Below are 16,872 nucleotides of genomic sequence, written 5' to 3' on the forward strand. Positions count from 1 at the left end.
GTATGCATTGCACCTGCTGCCTTATTATACTCACGCTGTGATCAGCGGCAGCTGGATGCAATAATTGCATGCCAATGTGCATTGGCTTGTTTAGTTTACACTCGAAGTAGATTGGTCTATCGAAGCGATATCCCAATTCGTCGGTCACCGACATGACTCATAGTGACCGACTGAAAGGGAACCGCCGGTCGTGCACATCCGCCATGTTTGTAGTTTTTAATGCATTTTATTCGTGTTTGTAGTTCTGGACAGAATCCTTCACCAAAGCGCAATGGATTGTGGGCAATATTAGCCATTAGAGTGTGCACGGATCCACACTTCAAAAAATCGACCTGAAATAGTAGACTATCCGGGGACTTTTGGCATACTCTTTTCAACATACTATGCTTTGGGACACACTTTTCTCACATACTATGTAGGATAGATAGTATGAACATTGAGAACAGGGTAGCTGTTACTTTGATCTGCGTCCGCGTCCTTCCCTCCTGCACAGTACCGTGACAGTAATGCTGTTTGTACATTTACAATGGGCAATTGTCCTACTAACCCCAGGTCTGTAATGTAAAATGGAGATTCCATTAAATGCAGAGATGAAACAAAACAGATAATAACATGAAATATTTTGTTTCATGAGTTATAAAATAGAGTCAGGTCAGTGTACTAGTAGTTTCACCAGATTAGCACTAGAGGTCACCATCACTTGCTGGGTTTTTGTGATTTCTTGAAGAGACTGGTCTATTTCACCTTGGATTGTAATAGCTCATCATCTCAGTGTCTATTTTTCACTATCTTTGCAAAGCCTTGCTTGAGTGTCACTGCAATTCCAAGCAGTCTTCTGCTGTCAGATCTTTCTTGTATCTTAGAATTGGACTTTTTGCTAGATCTTATCGATAAAATTTGAAGAGCTAATTTCAACTAAACACACAAATGAAACCAAAGATAGAAACACACAAATGAAACCAATGACACAGTAATAATTAATAAATTATTACATTTAATCATTTTAGTAAAACTTTAAAATGTATAGGCCTATTAATCAAAATTAAATGTTCTCCTATGTCCCTTCACGTTTTAATTTAAAAACACTGTCATATGTCTGCCCCATTACTATCCATTAATCTTTCATCACGGTTCTTTTATCTTTGGTTTCATTTTCATATGGCTTATCATTTTTCATATCTCGATTTCTGCTGAATTCCATAAATTCATATGGCCTGTTTTGAATCATTGCAAGGTTCATTAATGTTTTCTAATATGAAATTGGTGAATGTGTAAATGAGCTGCTGAAGCAGTGTAAAACAATCAGATGTTCTTGTCTTTATCCATCACAATGAAAGCTAGTTTTTAAGCTTCTTCATTCGACATAGATTCTACTGGGAATGTGAAACCCCTGGAGCTATAGCCATCTAACAAAAATCAAGTTGGTTAAAAAGTCATTGCAAAAGTGGCTCATAACAGCTAGCTAGCATCATTTGTTTTGCAGATGACATTTGCATTGTGATTTTATCTAACGCAAGAACATTCATATTTGTAAGTCTGTCTGGAGTCACTGTACTGTGCAGAATAAGTACGTTTAAGAAGTTCAAGTTGGATATCATATGGTGGTTTACAGCCATATTGGATTACTTCATGACTGATGCCTGTTCCCTTGCATATTTACTGTCAACATACCTTAAGAATCACTTCCTTGTGTTTCTGAACTAGCTGTCATTCAGTAGTGTTGAACTGTTAAGATAAGCCCATAAGCCCAGTCTTCCTCACCGCATACATATGAATTAAATGAAATAAGAAATCAGCTAAATAAAATTTAATTCTCACTTATATACTAGTTTTTATCTCTGTTTCCAATATTTGAACTGTACTTCAAAAATGCTACAGTTCTGGTCCTCTCCTCTTTGACGTTGTGGAATAAAAGTGAAACGATCTGTAAAATGTTTCAACTTCTGCTACACTGCTGTGGAGGTAGGTTGGCTGCCTTGTTATGCTTTGATCACCATTATTATTGCAACGGTAATTAAATTAAATTTGCAGTGCTATATAGAATATTTTGTTCTAGAGAGAATTGGTTTACTCTAGAAAAATAGAATTTTAGATTTAAAAAAATAAATACTTGTAATTAGATTATATTAAATTTTCAAATACTCGTAATCAGACTATAGTTACTTTTTATTGATTACATAATTACATATTATTCACACAATAGCAAAAAATTATTCATAATTTATTGATTCTCCCGAATTCTTTTTCATAAAACTCACAAACTCCCTGCAGTTCCTTCACAAAACCCAGTTTGCAAAATCATGATATAATGTAATGTTTAATGCACTTCATGTTGTTAATAACAACAAAACAAATGGAATATATTTTCTTTCTCTTTGTATTTTTATATCAATATGGTACAAGATTATCCTATTTAAATCAATGTGATGAACATGTTAAATCAAAAGTAATCTAAAAGTAGTCTGATTATGTTACCTAAAATGTGTAATGTAAGGGATTATGTTACTGACTACAGTTTTTTGGAATCAGTAACGGACTACAACTTGTAAGTAATCTACCCATATAAAATACACAAAATATCAAACATTTGTTTTAGCCTTTTAGTTTCAGTTCAGAGAAGCTACCTTTACATGCCCTTAAAAGTGGGGTAAGTGATTTCTGGTAGCCAATGTTGATATTTCAAATCGCCAAAACAATCACGCCCCTACCCCAAAAGGGTCTCGACCCTATTTTGATAGCTCCGCCCCACACAATCAGTGATGCTGTGTACACTGGATGCAGCGCGGTGCGACACGACAAATCCCCGACAGAAAACTATTTATGACGTATTGAAACAAATTTCAAATGATTTTCAACGGTCGCTTTATCACGTCCAGTGTAGACAGACTTTAGCTGTTGCGTCCGGTGTAGACACGGTGTTACTCACCTATCGAGAAGAAACAAAGCAACCTCGGCGTCCGATCGCAGGCCTTCCCGCTCCTTGAGTTCTCTCCAGCGCTGGAAAGCTGATCCGATATTTACACGGGCCCTACTTCTTGCCTTATCAAAAGCCTTCTTTTGTTCCGCAGATATTTTCCTCTTTTGTTTTTTATCCGCCATTTCTATCTTTCTATCGCTCGGCTCGGCTAATATCCGTCCTGTGCACTGAGCGCTCTCTCCTCCACATCATGAGTAGACACGCCCCTTACTGCTGATTGGCTACAAGTTTGTTTTGGTACTAGGCCCATCTCAGGTTTCTAAAGCGTTTTTGAAAAAATACATACCCCACCTTTAAGCTATATGTCTAATTTAAATACACAGATATTTGCTGTGCAAATAAACTGATCAATGTGTTAGAAGTATAGATTGTTTAACAGAATAGTTTATGAATATTCTGTCATCATTTACTCATTCTCATTTCAAAATTACTTTCTGTCTTCTGTGAAACACTTATTCTGTAAAAAAAAAAAAAAAGAAATCCAAAATGTTCATGTTTTTAGTCCATATAATGGCATGTTGTGGACCTCATTGACTTTCATACTCTTTTCACAAAAACAGTAAATACAGAATATATTCCACAAAAGAAAGAAAGTCATACAGGTTTGAAATGACATAAAAGAACAGAATTTTCATTTTGGGACTATCCCTTTAAGCAAACCACAAAACTAACTCATGTATTGCAACATTTATCTGAAGGTTTGTTCACCAGACGTGAGAACTATCGTGGGAATACAGCAACAAGATGTTTCGGACATCTGTGATTGTGACCTCTTCTTGTTCTTGTTGTATGTGCCCTGAGTGTTTCTGTGATGACATTCAACCAAACTGGCACAGAGGCAGACAATCCTACATAATGTATCATGGCACTACGATGTTGAATGCGATGAGGATCATGACAGAGGGCTTCTCTCCTTCCTTTGATGGCATGCTGGGACCGGGAGTCTATGTCACTAGAAGTTTTGAAAAAGCCTCCTGTTACCCTCTGCATTCAAATGGGGAGATGCTTGCTGTTCTCAGACTCAACGTAAAAGTGGGAAGGGTGAAGAAAATCGACTACCAAGGTCATCCTTTACAGAAGACCTGGTATGAACATGGATATGACACAGCGTGGGTTCCTCCTAACTGTAGCATGGTGAACAGTGGCCTAGAGGAGAACTGTGTCTATGATCCGAGCCAAATCACAGTGCTGGATGTCATTCCTAACCTCAGATTCTAGTAGATTCTGTGTAACATAATGAACACTTGTTTGATTTGTTTTTAATATCAAACAGAACAGTTTTACTAACCTTCTTAAGTTATTTGTTTAATGTTAACACAATTTATAGCTGTACTCCTGATTTTTTTTCTAGATGTTTGTATATTATTTTTTACATTTCTGATTTTCACATAAAGCATAAGCAATTTTTGTTTTAATAATAATTAGCTATACATTTATTACACAAAATACATTTTTATATATTTATAATCTTATAAGCAGCAACAGCCTCCTCCAGGTCCTAATGCCTGTCCGGTAAGGCCTTTTCTATATTTAGGGGGCGGTTTAGGCCTACTTGTATAAAATGAAAGTAAAATACACAATTAACATTAAGATTGTGTTTCTGAATAAATTAAACAGTAATTGATGTCATAAAATCACAAGTCTGCTTTGATTTAAAGGTCAGAAGCTATAACTTACATGAATAGAAAATAATCTTATACAGTATATATAGATTTATTCATTAATGGGTAATATATTTTTCCAAATGGATTATGAAAACAAATACAAGGAGCTCTAAAAGATTTTTAGAATTGTTACAACTCTTTTGCTTTAGATCATCTACAAATGTTAAATATACATAAAAAATGTTAAGGTTATCTTTTGATTTATAGTTATTTTCAAGGCTTTCAATGTACTCTCATTAAAAAAATGTTTTATTATTGTTAATGTAGTTCTAACAAGATTTTGTTTAAAAGTTTTTGTTTAAAAAAAAAATAAAAACTAACCAAAATGAAAAATCATTTTTTATAATCTCTTCACAGGAGAGACTTGGAGTTAAGAAATGTACAGTATATACTGTATATGCATGCTTTGTGTCACAAATGAATTTGTGAAAGGTGACAAGTAGACTGACTGGTTACATTGACTCACGTGTCAAGACCATGTGCTCTACAATAGAAAAGATTTTTGAGTCAGTTTAACGGGAAAATTGTACTTATGAAGCAGTGTAAATGCATTTACACAGAAATTCTAAGAAATAAAATTATAAAATGAATATTTTAAATATTAAAATATAAATGTAAGAACATGACTTATTCATGAAAACATAAAATATTATGAAACATACAAAAAACAAAACATAAATGATGAAATATGCTCATATCATGATAATGACAAAGTTTGAGGTTGCACTATTTCTGCATTTACTTTGCACAAAAGCAAAACAGAATCGCACTGAAAGGATTAAACTGACTTTTGACTGACTTTTGGTCAGTAAAAGAAAACAAATACAATTAAATAATTGATTTTAGGTGCAAACATAGGAATATGAAAAAGAAGCAAAAGATTATTGTAAAAGCATTAAAGAAGGCTATGGATTATTTATCCATTTATTTATTTATTGTAATACTATTTTCATGCTGACTTTAAGTGACTTTCTAGTTCTAGTTTATGATACCAAATTGCATTAGCTCCAACTGATTAACACTAGAGGTCACTATCACCTGGTTTATCACATGGACTTCAGTCAGTTTCAGGAGTTTATTAAAGATTCACACAGTGGGCCTTCCCTCTGACAAAACTTATAAGACAGTTCAGGTGCCCAGTCCACAAAAGATTTGGAAGGAGTCTTCCAGCATTGTGCTAATTCACCCAAAATCTTTTCCCACATAATTTTAGTCTTGAATTAACAAATTTCTGAATATACATTATATTTATTTGAATGTGCCAGCCAACCCTGGTCTCTCTTGTACAGTTGCACTCTTAAGGTCTTTTGTGTGTGTGTCATTGCAAACACAAGCACTCTGCTTTGTCAACAAGAATGAGAGACAATCTCGTCTTGCCACATTTTTTTCTCAGGTCAGTAGACAGATTTGCTCTTAGATCTGTCTCAGACTGGTTTTAGACTCAGTTTTGGATTACACAATTGATTACAAATAATGTTTTGCATTTAGAAAAAAAAATGCTTCAGTTGCTATGTTAACTAGAATTTTACAGTTTCCTTCAACACAGCAGGTTAAGCAACTGCTGTTTTGACTTATTTTGTCAAAAATATCATCTAAACCAACCTGACAGCCTATTCCGTAGGGTAGCATTGGTCATTTAATGATTACACACATACAGGTGTGATTGCTCATATATACCATAAACTAAACTGCATTGATAAGAAATGTAGTGTCTTACAGTACGTTAGAGTAGTAAACACATCTGTAACCCACCCACCCATTTGGATCCACCCAAATTATAAATTAAAAGTGAAACCAAAGTTCTCTAAAGAGTTTCTCTTTTTCTAGAGACTATTGGCCGCCAAAAGACTCACAAGTAGGTACGTTACATTAAAATTAAATACATTTTATTATTTTCAGCTAAATCAAATAAAGCTCCTTAAGATTTTAGATGTCTTTGGTTATTCACTAATTATCAAATATATGAAAACTTTTTTAAGTGCTTTGGTTACTGTGAATGCTATGGGGGACAACGGTAATGGCGATGGAATACAGCATTATCCTGGACGGCGATCATACATCATGTACCATGGTACTACAATGAAAAACGCACTGAAGATCCAGCTTGGGTCCCTGCGAACTGTGGAATGGTATCCAGTGGATTAGAAGAAGACTGTGTTTATGATCCGAGCCGGATCAGGGTTCTAGAGATTATTCCAAACTAAAATGCTAGAACCTTTATTTTTATGACCTAAACTGTAAAGGAAACTAAAAAAGACATTGCAAATACGTCCTTCCACTGAGTCTTGCCAAATGGTTTATCTGTAAAACCTTTTCATGTAAATGAATTAATCAATCGATCATTCATAAAATATAAAAATATAGCTGTATACTTGTATGTCAGTATAAGTCAGCCTTTATTTATGAAGCACATTTAAAAACATCAGATGTTGCTGTCCAATTTAAGAATAGTTTTTAAACGTATGGCACAATCAGCTGACTTTGAGACTCAATAAAAACCTATTTGCATGTCTCTTATCAGTCCTTCAGTTTCAGATTTACTGTAGGCCTGCTGATAAGCACTGCAGTGTAGTGGGTCTTATGACACTCAGCAAGAGTTACTCAACTTTCTAAGTGAGAAGTATGTAACAGCTATACAAAAAAATACGAAAACAGATTTGCGTTTACGTTTGTTTTCCAAAACAACTAGTGTTATTGTCATTGTTTTGTTGTTGTTAATTATATTTATTATTGTCAAAAAAGTAGAAATAAAACATTAAAAATAAAATCAACAGGAAAAAAGAAAATTTGGACATACTTTTCAAGTTGGTTTCATTTGCTCTTTTTTATTGCTATTAAAAAAAACATCTGTACAGGTGTTTTTTTTTTTTTTAAGTTTCAATTTCAGTATCTGTCACAGAAGTTATCAATGCATTGGGGGTTTCCAGACTATACAGGCTCATTCAATGCATTTGTGTATGTATGTATGTATGTATGTATTTATTTATTCAATCAATCATCTTATCTACTGTACAGCACCCATTATGTTTTTGAAGTCCTATTTTTTTTTTATAAAATAGTTAAATAGTTTTAAAAGAGTAACTGAAATTGAAACTGAAAGTACTCACAGTTTATAGACAAATTCTTTACGCTTTTATGACTCCTTAAGTTTAAGCTCCTATATGAAAACGTCTGATCCCTGAATAGCTTAAAAAACTACAATCTGACGTAAGCAGCAAGACGATTCTCAAGTAGAATCCAGAGTAAAATGATGAAACGTCATACATAAAGCTTCCATATACATTGAATTACATTGGTCATGTCAGTCTTCCACAATTTAAATGGTAGTTCACTTCAAAATCACAATATTTTCTGTTACACAGTAAAAAAAAAAATTTGAATTGTAAATAAAACAAAGAATTATTAAAGAAAAATACTATTTCAGTTTTTCTACTTCAACATTTCACAGTACTTGCTGTTTCTTTGGAATGAATTGTGAAACTTACTAGCAATTTCTGACTTAAATTTTATTTAGTGCACTCAGAAGTTATTCAAATGAAGGATAGGTTATTTGAATTAATTACAATTAACAATTAATAGGTTAAGACATTATACTGTATATGAGATGAAAATCAGAACAAATGTTAATAACAACATGTCTCCTATTATTAAAGGTATAGTTAACCCCAACAAAATAGAAAACTGTCATCATTTACTGTCCCTCGTGCTGTTTCAAACCTGTTTGGCCACAAGATGGCGCGGCAGCAGTACTCCTTTATCCACGAGATGGCAGCGCCATCTAAAACACCTGAAAAATAAAAAAGTAATAGGCTAATTATGCGTTGCACAGAAAGGAAGTTGTCAGGATCTGTGTCAATAATTAGTTCATATGTGATCAAATCAACTGATCTGAACAATTTTCATCTGCCAGTTCATCACTCAAAACTGTGGAGATGATAGTGGACTTCAGGAGGAACCACCCTGCACTCCCCATCATGGACAGCACTGTGGCTGCAGTGAAGTCATTCAGATTCCTGGGAACCACCATCTCTCAGGACCTGAAGTGGGACACTCACATTGACTCCACTGTTAAAATGGCCCAGCAGAGGTTGTACTTCCTTCGCCAGCTGAGGAAATTCAACCTGCCACAGGAGCTGCTGAAGCAGTTCTACTCAGCCGTCATCGAGCCTGTTCTGTGCACTTCAATAACTGTCTGGTTTGGTTCAGCTACAACATCAGACATCAGAAGACTTCTCCCATTGTGCAATTAAAGTATGTGCAATAACCTTATACGTATTTATCACCCTATATCCTAGTACATCCCTACAACTTTATTTTATTTTATTCTCCTATTCTATCTATAGCACACCTGTACAATTTATTCTTTTTATGTGGTTTATATTTATGCATGTGTATTTTATTCACATCTTATTTTTATTATCTGTGTGTTGTTGTTGTCTCCGTGTACTGGAAGCTTGTGATCTGATTCTGATCTCTCCAGGTGATGTTAGTGAAGTTCTAAGTGAAGAGTCATTTTAATCTGGTCTTATTTAATAAATACCTAGATTTTATGTGAACACATCTGTGTAAATCTTGCTGCATTTATAGTCTGTATTTTCTATTCAGTTTTCTATGAGCTAAATCAACTTCACAGATGACAGCAAAAAGTTGAAACATTTTAAGTGTATTGAAACCTTATGTTTTGACTACCTCGGTAGAAAACATAATCTTCCTTTCAATTATTCATTCATTAATTGAAATGCTAAGACATATTTTTTTTAAACTTCCTCCTTCCAGTCATCATCCCATGTGGGCTACTCCAGTCCACATTCTCATCCCTGACAAAAGCAGTAGACTGAGCAGAGGTTTCAACTTTGTTTCCAAAGAGAAAAGACTCAATTTTTGCAACAGTTCGAGGACAGTGGCAGGACAGTGGATCAGCCTTCTAAAGCCCTTCTGCCACCTTCTCCTCTTCTCCCCAGTCTATTACTTTGTCCCACTTGTTTCACGACATCCAGTAGTCATCGGCGGCCCAGGAGACGGCACTATTCACTGCTAGCATCACAATTTCTTAGCTGCACAACTCAGACATTTATCACAAAGAAATACAAATAATCTGATAGGAGCAGTGATTGTGCTCAATTTATAGTGCTCTGTGAAATGCAGACTGCAGCAGCTTTGGCTCATCATGATGTCACTGTGACTTCATGAGCAAAATATAAGAATATTAGTCTATTAAATAAGACAGCAATGTCATTTTTATTGTGTGTAGTTTCAAGATTTAATTTAGTCAAATTATGCAAAGCATGTGAAAACTTGTTCACTTTTTATGAAATTAGCCTTTGAAACACAAAAGAGTTTTACATTTAAAATGTTACACTTAAATATGTACATTTTATTTCATCACCACAAAATGCTATTGAACACAATATGTCATCTGAAATCTGATGGAAATTATATTGTGGCAGGGCTTATAACCACCATAGATATTGAGAGGGACAAGTCTCCCCCAATAATTACAAATGGTCAAGTGATTTGAAATATTTAAATACTCGCTGCTCTGCTGCACTCCATTATGCACTGCTCTGTTTATTGTTCAGATGACAAAGATTTTAAAAAGATTACATTGAATTTTAGGCTACCTGCTCTTACTGCATTTGTCAGTGTCGAAATGATTGAGAAGGCCAATCAAATCAAGTCTGTGTCTTCGCAATTCTAAGCATCCTGCTTCATCTGCAAGAATGAGAGTTCAAAAAAAAAAGAAGAGTCAGCCTCGTCTTGCCAGATTTTTTATTTTTTTCCCCCAGGATTGAATACTTCGATTTGTTGTTTCTTTTCAGACTGGCTTTAGTTTGCTTTTTGGGGCTCAATTTTGGATAACACACTTTGAATTTAGTTGCATTTGGATTGCAACTTGTTTGGAGGTAATATGCTTTTATTCTTCAAAAAACTGTTTGAGTTTCAGTGTTACCGACTGTGCACATCTTACACAGCAGGTTGAGCGACTGCTGTTTTGAGATCTTTCGTAAAAAACAGAATCTAACACAATCTTTTGAGTTAGTGTAGGATTGGTTGTTTAAACATTACAAACATACATGCGTTGTTGCTTATACCGATAAACTGAACTGCTTTCATTACAGGTGAGCACATCCTTAAAAACCACCTCCACCTCCTTCCCCTCGCTTTTTGTTATATATGAAGACTTACTCTTTAGATGCTATTGGGCACCAAAACACTATTGAGTGGGTAAGTCAAATTAAAATTAAATGAATTTTATTAATTTGAGATCAATTAAATAGAGCTCTTTAAGATTTAAAAATTCTGCATTAAGGAAACGACATAATTTGATGTAGTAGGATGATTCATGTACTGTTCAAAAGCTTTCTTTGCAAACAGCATATTTTTGTTCATACAGTATTCAAATTATTGTCTAGTTCACTGATTATACTATACATGTAAACCTTTCAAAGCGCTCTGATTACTGTGAATGCCATGGCAAATGGCAATGGAAAACAGAAGTTGTATCCTGGAAGGAAAACATTCATCATGTACCATGGTACTACAATGAAAAACGCACTGAAGATCCAAAGTGAAGGATTCAGACGCTCTTCTGATGGCATGCTCGGTCCAGGAGTCTACTTGAGTCGGAGTAGGGATAAAGCTTCTCGTTACCCTTTGAATGCTGGAAGAGAACAGCTGGCCATCCTCAAACTAAGTGTTCGAGTGGGAAAAGTGAAAAGGATTGATTATCAGGGACATCCTTTACAGAAAACCTGGCATCAGCATGGTTATGACACTGCTTGGGTCCCCACGAACTGTGGAATGCTATCCAGTGGATTAGAAGAAGACTGTGTTTATGATCCGAGCCGGATCAGGGTTCTAGAGATTATCGTAAACTGAAGAAGCTGCTAGAAGTTTTGCCAGCATTATTTTGGCACCTACATTTTTAGTTACAAAAGTTATACAGTAAATGCTCTTCCACTGAGGCTTGCAAGACACTTTATCTTTAAAAACCTAGTTTAAATGAATGAATAAATAAATCAAACTTTTGTAAGTGAAATTATAAAACGCTTATGCGTGAGAAACTGCACAAGTCAAATATGAGTCACACAGATTTCAGGGAAGTTGTTGCAGCTTTAGGGGTTTTCCAACTGCATAGAAAAGACTCATACCACACATACTCAACACATATGTAACCTACTGTGAACTATACTACAATTGAACCTAGCCTACTACTAGCTATATAATCTATATATTATCTGTATAGCTATATATGAACCTACTAATTAGCTATATACTTACTGTATTTCTAGCCCACTTTTTACACAGTTTTTAGACAGCAAGTTTTAATTCAAACAATTGTTTTGTATATTTCTCTTGCTGAATTTCCTTGTAACTACTTAATCCGTACTGTCACATGCAAACCAACAAAGAAGAAGCCATCCCTAAGGCAAAATGAAACTTGTTTTTTCTTGCAAACAATGTACAGGCTCTCTGTCAGTGTGACACACATAAACAGCCTATGGCATCTCTTTCTGTCTTGCACAAGCATTATTTAAAGCCTGTAAAAATCTTTTTGTGTGTGTTGGTGGCCTTATTATGTCTAACATTAGTTTATTTCTATGGTTTTCAGTGTTTAAAAACAGCATGTAAATGTGTGAAAAGGAGCCATAGTCTAGGCTCTTTTCACTAGGCTCTCTGTCTGGTTTATGCTATTAAAGGGATAGTTCACTCAAAAATGATTTACTCCATGATTTACTCACCCTCAAACCATCCTAGGTGTACATGACTTTCTTCTTTCAGATGAATGCAATCAGTGTTGTATTAAAAAATGTCCAAGCTTTATAATGGCAGTGAATAGAGGTTGAGATTTTGAAGCGAAATAAAGTGCATAAATCGGCTCTGGGCAGTGAATAAAGGCCTACTGAAGTGAATCGATGCATTTGTGTAAGAATAATATTTAAAACTTAATAAACATAATCTCTAGCTTCCGTTAACTGTTGTTTGCGCATTCGAGAGAGAGTGGTGTTCCAGAGGATGGTGTAGGATGTAGGCGTAGTGTAATCTCCTGTGAGAATATGCTAGTCTCACGAGAACCAAGTTTTGTTTCAAACAAAGGAAAACCAGTCTCCTCTTGGCTTATATCGAAATCCTCTGACATTTTTCGTTACAAATCCTCATTTTGTACTTCTAATTCATGAACGGTGTTTTGTTTTGCTCTCTCCTCTACGCTTCTGCATTCGTCACTTCTCACCGGCGCTTATACGCTTACATCCAACGTCATCCGCTGGAACTCCACTCTCTTGTGTAATTGTGTAGGACAGTTATAGTGTAAACTAAAGAATGCGGTTTATAACATTTTAAATATGGATATTATTCTTACACAAATGCATCGATTCTGCTCAGAAGGCCTTAATTCACCTCCAGAGCCACATGGAGCAATTTTTATGATGGATTTATGCACGTTATTTTGCTTTAAAATCTTGACCACTATTCACTGCCATTATAAAGCTTGGAAGAGCCATCCTCTTGGCTTATATCGAAATCCTCTGACATTTTTCGTTACAAATCCTCATTTTGTACTTCTAATTCATGAACGGTGTTTTGTTTTGCTCTCTCCTCTACGCTTCTGCATTCGTCACTTCTCACCGGCGCTTATACGCTTACATCCAACGTCATCCGCTGGAACTCCACTCTCTTGTGTAAGTGTGTAGGGACAGTTATAGTGTAAACTAAAGAATGCGGTTTATAACGTTTTAAATATGGATATTATTCTTACACAAATGCATCGATTCTGCTCAGAAGGCCTTAATTCACCTCCAGAGCCACATGGAGCAATTTTTATGATGGATTTATGCACGTTATTTTGCTTTAAAATCTTGACCACTATTCACTGCCATTATAAAGCTTGGAAGAGCCAAGAAGTTTAAATATAAGTCTGATTCTATTCATCTGAAAGAAGAAAGACATATACACCTAGGATGACTTGAGGGTGAGTAAATCATGGGCTAATTTTCATTTTTGGGTGAACTATTCCTTTAAGGCTTGGATCACTGGTAGGCTAATTCATATTTAATCTGATTTAAACTCATATGGTCTAATATTCTAACTAATTATTCTGATTTATTCAAACAAACAATGTCTGAATCCCCCTCTGTGCTACTTTGTCTCTGAGTAAAAACAAGTCTGGAAGGGATAGTTCACCCAAAAACAACCTCATTGTCGTTCCAAACCTGCATTGAATGCACAAGAATGCGAATGCAGCAGCATCAAAAACACGAAATCTTGGACTGTTTATTCCTATTGTGTCCATAAGATGGCAGCACCATCTAAACAAAATCAACAAGGATTTTCCTCTGGATAACTCTGACTTTTCTTGCAATAATTATTTCCAAATGTCTATTATTATTATTATTATTATTATTATTATTATTATTTAAAGTTACATTTTGTCAATGTATGAATATTAGGTGCATTGTATCTGAATCTCTGTGCCATGTGTTCTGTTACTCTTATCAACCTCTTACTCTTCAACCCAGAGAAACTTCACTACTCCTAAATGGATTATCTGCAAGCTTACTGTTTGGGAGGTCGAACACTAATTAAGATTGTTAATGAAGATTTCATTTACCAATTCAAACTTGAACACATATCACAACACAACACAACACAATCTGCCAGTCCAGTTTCTACAGATACTCTCACACAGGTGGAAGCCAGGAGAGCCACGGAGAACATCAAAGAGAATTAGGGAATAGTTGCTGTAGATTTTTGCTACACGCTGCTAACAAACATGCATTTTCTTTGCTGAATAAATTGAGACATGTCACATACCATACTTATATTGTTTTATATGATGGTTTACAGAAAAGGTCTTATAAAAAGCAATATCTCCAGCAAGAATGTTGATATCTGTGATGTGGAGCAGTAAGCACAGCCAACCAAATCTACTCATTGTGCTTGCGAGTGTGGTGCTGCTTTTATATAAAACTCAATAAATAAGTTAATATTGAGTAACTTACATTTTAGGCACTACTTTTGCTCTGCCAAAGAAAATATTTTCAAGTTGCATGCCTGAAAAAGGAATGTTTTCCTTCCTGAATGAATCATTGTTGTTAAACGAATCGGTTGGGTAAATTATTCAATGACTCAATCATAAATACAGCCACTTGTTCTATTCCTGAATGAATCAGTGTTTTGAATGAACCAGTGAGTAATGATTCAAAGACTGACTCATATTGTAAATACAGGCACTTGTTTAGTCCCTGAATGAATCTGTAGATCAAACGATTCAGTGGTTCTCCTTTAGCTACAATTTTGTACCCCAATACAGATGGGGGTAAACTACAAGTAAGGACACACACACACACACACACACACACACACCTTTTCCTATCATGGTAGAAATTTGCCATTGACTTAATCACGTTATGAAAACTTGTGTACATTTTCGTTCGTATATGTTCATAAAACCGTTTCCCCGTGGGTCCTTTTGACTGGTCACTGCAATATTTTACTATCCTTGTAAATGTTAAAGCCACCTGACCCCCACATATATAAGATGGCTTGCTGTAATGTTGCTATATATGGCATGTACACCTCCAGTCTTCCTGGGACAGGCAGGAAGCACAGTCTTGCTGTCCCTTTCGATGTTAAGTGGTCTAATTATCAAGGTTGGTGGGCATTTTCACCTTGCTGTCCCAGAGGAAGCAGAAAAAAAAATGCAAAACTGAGAAACACTTCCAAGTTAGCATACCTCTTCCAGATGTCTTGTGGTTGAGCTGCACGCTAATGATCTATAGCTCCATTCTGAGTCGTGCAGGATTGTAGGGCAATTCACCAAATGAATCTTTAATGAGAACATTTTGCAGTGAATTAATGTATTAATGGTAAGTTATTTTTATTCTTATCATTAACGGCATACTTCTGTGCTCCATGTGTTCTGATAAATGTTTTCCTGTCTATGAAAAAAAAAAAAACCTAAATCTTCTGACACTACTTTTAGAAATAATCCATCTGTGGTATCACTGCTTCACAAAACATGCCCAGAAGCTATCTTATTTGTTTGCATAAGAAAAGTGAGAAAATTATTATTGGTTTTAGCTAAAAGCTCAACACTTTGTATGTGCATGTGGTAAGTTCTCACACCCTGCCTATTTAAATATACAGCGAACAGCGCATTGAGTAACAGTGGCGGCTCGTCAGGGGAGGCACAGCTTCCCCATAATTTTGAGGTGAAAATGGGAGGAGGACGATTTAATGTTAATAAAATTCACAATTCAGCTCGTCGGAAATGTAACGCCCCTTACCATAATCTCAAATTCATCTTTCAAAATAAATGTAAAGACAGAGCCCGAAAGGGGAACAGTCGCGTGACAGTTAAGCAAATAATATAATAATAATAATAATCGGCAGAGATCCCAGACCAATACAATTAGTGTGCCTCCTCTATTTTAAAACCCACGAACCGCCACTGTTGAGTAATAACCTGCGCATTAATTCATTATGTAACTCAAGGACAGAGCGTGCATTCATAATCTAACTCTCTGCGAATCATTTTGAATCCCTCTCCTGCTCTTAAGTGAATTTTGAAGCAATCACACTCCTCTTTGTCTCTCTCATTCAAGTCTACTATTTCCTACGTCAAGCTTCGCAAACGTAATTAAACCAAATTTAATCTAACAGGATATGCGCAGGAGCTCATGAATAATTAACGAGACTCGAATCAAAAAGGTGGCAGTGTCTTATATATTTGCAGGCACTTGTGGGTATAAGCTAGCTGAAACACAATCACACACACATATTGCAGGATTGAAGTGAACGATAAGCAGGGTTGACTCGCAGGTGTAGTGGTTTGAAACAACCTTATTTTCCCCACTTTCATCAGATGAACTAAGGCTAGTCAGGCCCACTAATAAATCCTATGCATTTTATGTAATCCAGACTTCAGATTTCAAGGTGAACCTCACGGTAAACTTTTGTCTGTCTTAAAGTGTGATTTGAACTCTCAGGTTCCATTATTGACCTTGAGTTGTAAGTCTGTCAAACAGCCTGGGAGTAAGTAGACTAGAAATTGTGTTTACTCCCTGCCAACTCTGTCCCTGTTTGAAGTCCCTGTTGTATGGACATCTCCAAAGCCAGCACTTACATTTACTCAGCAGAGACAAACACAGACTAGAAGACACACGCAAGAGCCAAAAGTCAATCCAGTTAAGAGTTTTCTTTACAAAAAAGAACATATACACATCAGGT

Source organism: Sinocyclocheilus anshuiensis, unplaced genomic scaffold (genome assembly GCF_001515605.1).
Source record: "Sinocyclocheilus anshuiensis isolate Anshui unplaced genomic scaffold, SAMN03320099.WGS_v1.1 scaffold4, whole genome shotgun sequence".
Classification (NCBI taxonomy): domain Eukaryota; kingdom Metazoa; phylum Chordata; class Actinopteri; order Cypriniformes; family Cyprinidae; genus Sinocyclocheilus; species Sinocyclocheilus anshuiensis.